We start from the raw sequence: 8,115 nt of genomic DNA, 5'->3' as shown, positions 1-8,115 counted from the left end.
AAATTTACTTATATAACTTTTACTTCTAAAATTTAACTTCTATAAATTCTGAAATTAATGTTATCTCTCAATGTTCTCAGCATCTAGAATATACCCTCAAAATATTAAAATAAAATTCCCAAACATAATAGTGCAATCGAGAGAATACTTTACAGAAAGCATTATGCCCCGGAGAAACGAAGAAACAATTTGGTATAAGTACCTGGTATTAACTCCTGTGCATGATCCCCGACTCCATTTTATCGACTTAAGGTTTCACGCTAGTTTAAATCCTCGCAAATACGCCTGAATTAATTTTCTGAATATTCATACATACAAATGTATGCGTGTGTAAGCGCTGGAAATCTGAAATGCATAACAGGTATTTCAAATATTCACTCCTCCTGGTCTGCGATGATTAGCGTTTTGTCCTTTCACGTCCCAGATCTTCAATTTTAAGGCAGTTTAAATTCCCCCGGAACTACGTGAATTAAAACTGAGGCACAATTAAAGGCAGAAACGAACGTCTTCTGCCTAATATCTGAGAACGGTAAATGTTTCATGAACGGAGAGCTTCTCCATGTATTCACATGTGTGACATGTGACTGTGATTGATTTGCGACTGCGAGGATCATTCCTCGAATTCATACGTAAGTTATTCATATGAAGTTATTCATGGTGTGGAAAGTGAATCTCTCTGTATTGTTATAATTATCATTATCTGAAGCATACGGATATATGGTCATATTAAGGTTAAATAACAGAAGTATTTCTCGCTTATCTGTAGAAAATTTTGAAATACTTGGCGGTATTAGTATGGCATGATTGATTAACTTATGAACTGGATATGAATACATTTCTTATTCAGAATATGAATATGAGATGCATGGACTTGCTTATCTTTTTTTCATCGTATAGAGCAGACGTAAAACTAGAGCTTAACTATATGTCAGTGAGGTTTCGCTGCAAACTTCGGCGAGTGTACGCTAATCTCGCCAATATGCGCCTGTGGGCCAAGAATGGTCCTTGTCTACAATAAGTATAACACTAGTACAAAAGGTCGAAAATTCCCCGAGGCAATATCCCGAAACCAGCTTTTGTAGGCCAAGCTAAAGTTGGCGTTAGCGTATTCAACCACAACTCACCAACAATCTATTTACGCACTTATTTAGATCTGAACCCTAAAGATTTTTACGGTAAATTCCATTCCTAGGCTGACTATATTTTACCGAGAAAAATACGGTACAATACGGGCCATCGTATATTCCCGCCCAAAAACGTTTTGAATTACGGGAAACTACTAATTACGGACGCAACTCTTGAAATATTGCCAGTCAGTGGGTAATTGAAGGTTACTGCAAATTGCAGTGAATTAAAGTGTATTTCACGAAAAAAAAGTTGAACACATTTTAAATATAATTATACAGGCAATTTGCCTGTTGTGGCGTTGTATTTGTATTTGTATTTGTATTATTCATCAATTTGCCCAATCATTTTTATACACATATTACATTACCTCTTGAATTTCTCTATGAAGCAAAGTGTGATTCATAGAAACATTGAAACATATAAACAAATTATTGAAAATCTTTGGAAATAGCAAACATTTCTCTTAACGATGATCAATGCTTTTTAATGTGAAAACATTCAATACGACATGGTAAAAATGAACTAGAAATGGAGTACTATATATTACAAACAGAAATTTAATTTCGTTTTTCTTCCGTGAACTATATGGCATCTAGATTATCTATACATCATAGTTGAACACAGAAATGGAGAGGGAGAGAGCGAAGCAGTAAATCAGTAATAATCTGCGGCTGAAACATTATCACCATCTGGTTCACAAAATAAGACTTGTTTTGCGAGGGTTGGGCGATTACGCCGTTATTAATGCTGACTGTAATTTGCGAGCGGTCCGTTGTGATTAAGCGCGGCTTTCCGGAACAAATGACTCATACGGCATAAAAAGCAAAACTGAGGCGGCATACGAAAAAAAAAAAGAAAGGCAATACGCCATGCCGGGCTGCCACTTGTTTTTTCGAGTGAGCAATGCATCTCGCAAAAGTTAATGGGAAATTATCAGGAAACGAAACCATTTGTACTTGTCCGTTTGTTTTGCCATGTATATTTTTCTTAGGTATTTATATCACTTTTTTTTTCATGTCTGTTTCTAGATATGATTTTATTGTCTTCCGTTTGTATTCGAGAGGTTTTTAGTAATTCAATTCTGCTTCGTTTCCAAAAATACAAAAAAAAACGTTGTTTAAATATATATATAAATTTGAGTTTCTATACTAATCAACAACTTAAAAATTCAAGTTATTATATTATCAAAGTAGAAATAACTATGTTAAAACATATTGCTAATAATATAATGAAAATTTTCTCAAATAATCTGTTACAATATCGTTTCTACGAATAAAAAAAAATTCAAATAGTCATTCGAATACGATTAACCTCAATCTATTACGTAATCGTATCCTATTGCATTTATGTAAATTTATATTCGAAATTTTTGGTAGGAATCTACTAACTTCGAAGAATCTGCACTAAATTTTACATATTTTTTCCCCTGAATTTATTACGTGGTATTTTTGTGCATGTGTGGGGGTAAGCCAATTTGATTCGCTGAATTGAAGGACGCATTCATTTTTCAGAACAGAGAGAAAGTCAAATCAGATTTGATAGAAATCGTTTAAATTTCAGCAGGCGTAACTCACATTGTTGATGAACCCTTTTGGGGGTAAAGTATATTGTTAATGAATCTCATTGCTGGTCAACTATAATTTGATTTATTGATTTCCTTCACAATTTTTATTTATGGTCAACTATATTAATTATAAATTGAATTATTGGTCAACTATATTAATTATAAATTGAATTATTGGCCAACTATATTAATTATAAATTGAATTATTGGTCAACTATATTAATTATAAATTGAATTATTGGTCAACTATATTATTGGCATATACATTGTTAATTACATAACAAATGTCAAAATAAGATTATAACTGAATTGAAAACCAATCAGTAGGCCCATGTCTTATTTACAAACATAAAATGTGTATTGCACACGGTACATATGTAAATTTCAATTTAAATACGGTTTTTAATGAGTTTGAAATTGTTTAATAATCTAATCATTTCAATTTTAAGACATGAAATTTTGTTGTTGTAAAAATAGAAAACTACATTTTGAGAGAAACCATAAACATAAAATTTAAAGATGGTTTTAAGCGAACACATCGTTACAAGAAAAACTAGTAAAAACAAGAAATAAATGAATTAAATACTGTATTCATTTTTGTTAGAGAAAAGAAAAATAAAACGCTAACTTCTCGTAATCACCTCCAATTCCCATGTATTTTAATGAATTCCCGATACAACTATAGAATTTTTTTTTCAATAATGTCGTTTTGACATTAGCAATCAATTAAAGCTGATTAAATATACGAAAAACTTTCCTTTTTTAACATTAATTTAGTTAATACGTGGGAGCGGTTCATAACAAGGCTGTGAAAAATCGATTTTCCCTGGCGTTTTGGAGGCGGAAAAGACCGGGGGAGGGGGAGGGTGAAAATTCAGGTCCCGTTCATTTTTCAAAAGAGAGAGCGAGTCAAATCAGATTTGATAGAAATCATTTAAATTTCAGCAGGCGTAACCTCATATTACCCTGGTGAATCGTCTTTCTCACGTCGTATTTAATTACTGCACAATGTGTCAGGGGCACTTAGTGGTTGAGAATTACAGAGAAAAGACGGCAAAGTAAAAATATTAAGTTTTATACGGAGCTTCGTCTAATGTATTATTTACTTTTTCCTCTCCCCACCGCTTCCCGTTTCCCCTTCTTTTCCAGCAAAACCCCGAAAAATGTCGCTTGGGATTTCCACCCGCGAGAAAATATTCCAAAATTACCTCTTCGCGTTCTAGTCGTTTAAAACGCGGCTAATACATCCAAAGTACGGAATCATTAAGGGCATTAGCTTGGCTTTTGGTGATTTATTTTACACTTGCGATTCTATTATTTTTATAAGTGATTTATCTTCCTCGAGTTGAATTCACTGTTTTCAAAAGTTTGACTTTGTGCGTGTTTCAAGAGCGCAAACACCCTAAATAGTTATAATATTGGTGGATATTTGCAGTTGTGAAATTGTATATCGTGAATGTATTGGGTTCGATTAAGGGGAATTCACTGTGAAACTGTCAATAAATTTGATAATGTTTAATAATATGCTATAGAAAATTTTATCTGTGAAATCTTCTGATTGTATGAGGCTATTTCAATTATCCGCCTCTAAGATTATTTCAAAGAGCCGCTTATTTTATAGTTAATATCTACGATGGGTTTTACTTTATATCATTATCTTGGTTTCATGATAGAAAAATTAGTTTTTAATAACATATATAGATATGAATCATTTAAGATTTGTGCCTTCGAAATCAGACATTGTTTTTAGTGATATCAGATTTTCGGGTGTGTAATTATGTTTCTTTAAGATAATGGCACACAGTGGACAAGTAGTCCTGGAAAGATGAAAAAAATAATAACAAATCAACCAAATTAATATAAACAGTTGCAGTTTGCCACTGAAATACTTATCATGTGACCTAGAGTTTCTTTTTTAAACAAATTAAAAAAATTCAAATTTCATTATCAAGTGGAACTGGTAAACGGAAAACTTGACATAACACATAAAATGCAACAAAGTGTATAATTAATGCTTATAAAAATTTGCCCCCATCGTATATAAATACTATATTTCAACATGATCACCCATTCATCCGTTCAGATGTAAACCTGGAGTATAGATATAGCCCGATTTTAAAAAGGAGCTCATGGAAATGTCCAATCGTCATAAACATTAATTATACACTGTCTGTGTTGCATTTCATGTGTATTTCATGTATTTCATATTTATGTCAAGTTTTACAGTATCACCTGTATGTGAAATTTGAATTTTTTTTTTTAATTTATCAAAATAAAACTCTACGCTATAATAATAGTGTAAATCTCGCCTTTTTACATTATATCCATTCCGCCTTTATATCCATTCGTTGATTCTTTTATTAATTTTTAAAATGTGTCCAGGGCTTCTCGTCCTACTCGTGTATGTTATTTGGTATATCCCGATGTTGTTCTATATGTAATAATTTACTCAAAAATTTGAAATGAAGAAGGCACGTGATTTTTTTGATGAGGTCAGATATTTTTCTAGTCAACAATGTGTATTTGTGAACAGTGTTTATTTTTATTTTTGGTCAAATATCTAATTTGTTGCATTATAGTTATTGCTGGAATAGTATACTCACTTAAAAATATACAGGGTGTTTTTTTAATGGACCGACAAACTCAGAGGGTTGTTAGTAGGTATCTAAAGGAACAAAAATTGCGATGGAATATGGTGTCGCAAACCACGTTGAGAGGGTGAAAATTGCGAAAAATGCATGCAGGTTCTGAGTCCAGAAGACACCAAAAGTGGATGTCAGTACATCGCTGAATGCGTTCGTGGACTGTGGGCACACAGGAGGATCTCATAGCACGGATTGTCACCGCTGCGGCAGACATCAGAAGCATACCTGGTATCTTCGAGTGCGTCCGGCATTTTTACGTCGTTGTAGACTGTGCAATGACGTCACCGGGCACCACTTCCAACACTTCTTGGAATAATTAATAAAATACATATTTTCACGCTCTCAACGTGGCTCGCGACATGTTCCATTGCAATTTTTGTTCTTCTTGATGTCTACTAACAACGCTCTGAGTTTGTCGGTCCATTAACAGAACACCCTACATTATTATGAAATATACTTGTAAGCAAACATATTTTTCTAGAAAACGTAATGCGACTGTAAAATATTGATTAAGGACTTTCTGAAATGAATATTCACTACGCGTAGTAGATAGAAAAATTTGTTGATAAACTGGTTAATGATTTGGTTGGTTAAACATCGGAAGACATGAATTACCAATCTCATTTGCTTCTATGATCACGTGACTGAGGCTTTGGGGAAAATCAAAAACGTCGACATTGATTACCTTGACTTCCAGAAGGCATTCGATCGGGTAGAACATGGTAAACTCATGGAAGTGTTTTCATGAGATTGGGATTGGGGACAACATTTTGAATTGGATATAATCGTCGATGTGAGATAGGTCATAGCGGGTTATGGTGAACGGGAAAAATTTTGATAGGAGCGGTGGTTGAAAGTCCCTTAAGGAACTTTCCTTGGTCCTATTCTTTTTTCCCTTTTCATCGATAAGTTCGAGCAGGGTATCGATGGGATTGTGAGCAAATTCGCAGATGACGTGAAGCTTATGAGGGTAGTCGGGAAAGCTAACGAAAGGGAGAGGCTCCAAACGAACTTGAATAGTATTGCAAAATGGGGGAAAAAATTGGGCATGACATTTTAACGTTGACAAGAGCATGGCCACTCATTTCGGTTCGAACAACCCACGTTTCACTTACGAGTTGAATGGCGGTGTCATTGCGGATGCTACTAGGATTACCGATTTGGGAATCCTCATTGACGAGCGGCTCAGGTTTTCCGAACATTGTTCAGCTGTGGTTAAAGAAGCGTTCGCAATGCTCGGTTTCATTCTAAAGCAGGTGTCTTCAGGTTCTCATAATGGGATTCTACCAGTTGTCTGGGGCCTAGTTTGTTTTGCACTGCAGTATATCGTTAGATTTTGGAGTCCCTATTTACAGAGCGACAGGTGGTTAAACATATTGACACAAGACGAAAAGTTATCCATATTTAGATTAAGACAATCATATTTTTTATGGGCAATAAGAATTTTAATATGAAAATAATCAATGAAATTTATGAAAATAATCAATAAAATTTATGAAAATAATCAATGAAATTTATGAAAATAATCAATAAAATTTATGAAAATAATCAATGAAATTTATGAAAATAATCAATGAAATTTATGAAAATAATCAATGAAATTTATGAAAATAATCAATGAAATTTATGAAAATAATCAATGAAATTTATGAAAATAATCAATAAAATTTATGAAAATAATCAATGAAATTTATGAAAATAATCAATGAAATTTATGAAAATAATCAAAAAATGAAATTTATGAAAATAAAATCAAAATGAAATTTATATGAAAATAAAATCAAAATGAAATTTACGAAAATAATAAAAAAAATGAAATATTCATAAAAATAATCAATAAAAACAAAGAAATAAATCGAATGAGAAATAATAAATATTTATGTTTTGTAATATTATCATTCAGATAAAATATTATATTCTTTGTTTCCGTTATTGTAATTAAATAAGTTTACTCTCTTCATGTCAAAAAAGAAGAAAATCTATTTATTTATTGCATTTTTTAAAATCATCATTTAATTAAAATGCAAATATACTTTCTCTCAATTTTAGCAAAAACTAGGGGCTAAAAGCATAGTAATAACTCAGTCGTCAGTTATCGTACCCGTCGAGCGGATTATCGGAAATGAAAATGATAGTATTACAAATGGGAGGAGCCTCTGATCCCAAATCATATAATATATTGGAAATTCAGTTGAGTATGTAGACCAAAGGAAAAGAAACAAATACAAAATAAAAACTAGGCACTCATTGCTGAATTAGTGGTAATGGACATCGCTCAATAATGCAGCACAAAGGATCCTTCCATTAATATCCATTTGGAAGAGATCGTGTAGTTTACATCAGTTACGTGTTGTCTTGTATATTTTTTTTCTCTCTGTATCTCTCTAGGATGAGAAGCTAAGTAAGAAATACGTGCCATACGAGCTGGCCATCGGAGATAGTTGGATGAAGTTGAGCAGTACAGGAAGAAGACGGAAATGTTGTCTTCGTGAATAACCTCAGATAATTAGAAGATACTGCGTGTTGTATCTAACAACAGTCAATACCTCTTGCGTCTTCGAATAATTTAGGCTTTAATACCGATGTTGTAACAACGAATCATATGAAAAAGAGTATATCCCTCCAAATTCTCACAGTAGATCAGGATTATCACAAATTGGCAACAACTATAAAAGCAAGTACACGGAAAAATACGAAACTCCTTATGCGTTTCGACATATTATGGGTGATGTCTTGGGTCGATAAATATAACCAATATCACGTTGACCGGGAATCTCA

The sequence above is a fragment of the Pholcus phalangioides genome, unplaced genomic scaffold, assembly GCF_987345545.1.
Source record: "Pholcus phalangioides strain wild (caught in Gottingen) unplaced genomic scaffold, Ppha-v1.0 ptg000004l_1, whole genome shotgun sequence".
NCBI classification, from domain to species: Eukaryota; Metazoa; Arthropoda; class Arachnida; order Araneae; family Pholcidae; genus Pholcus; species Pholcus phalangioides.
The sequence above is the reverse complement of the archived record's forward strand: the minus strand, read 5'-3'. Positions refer to the sequence as shown.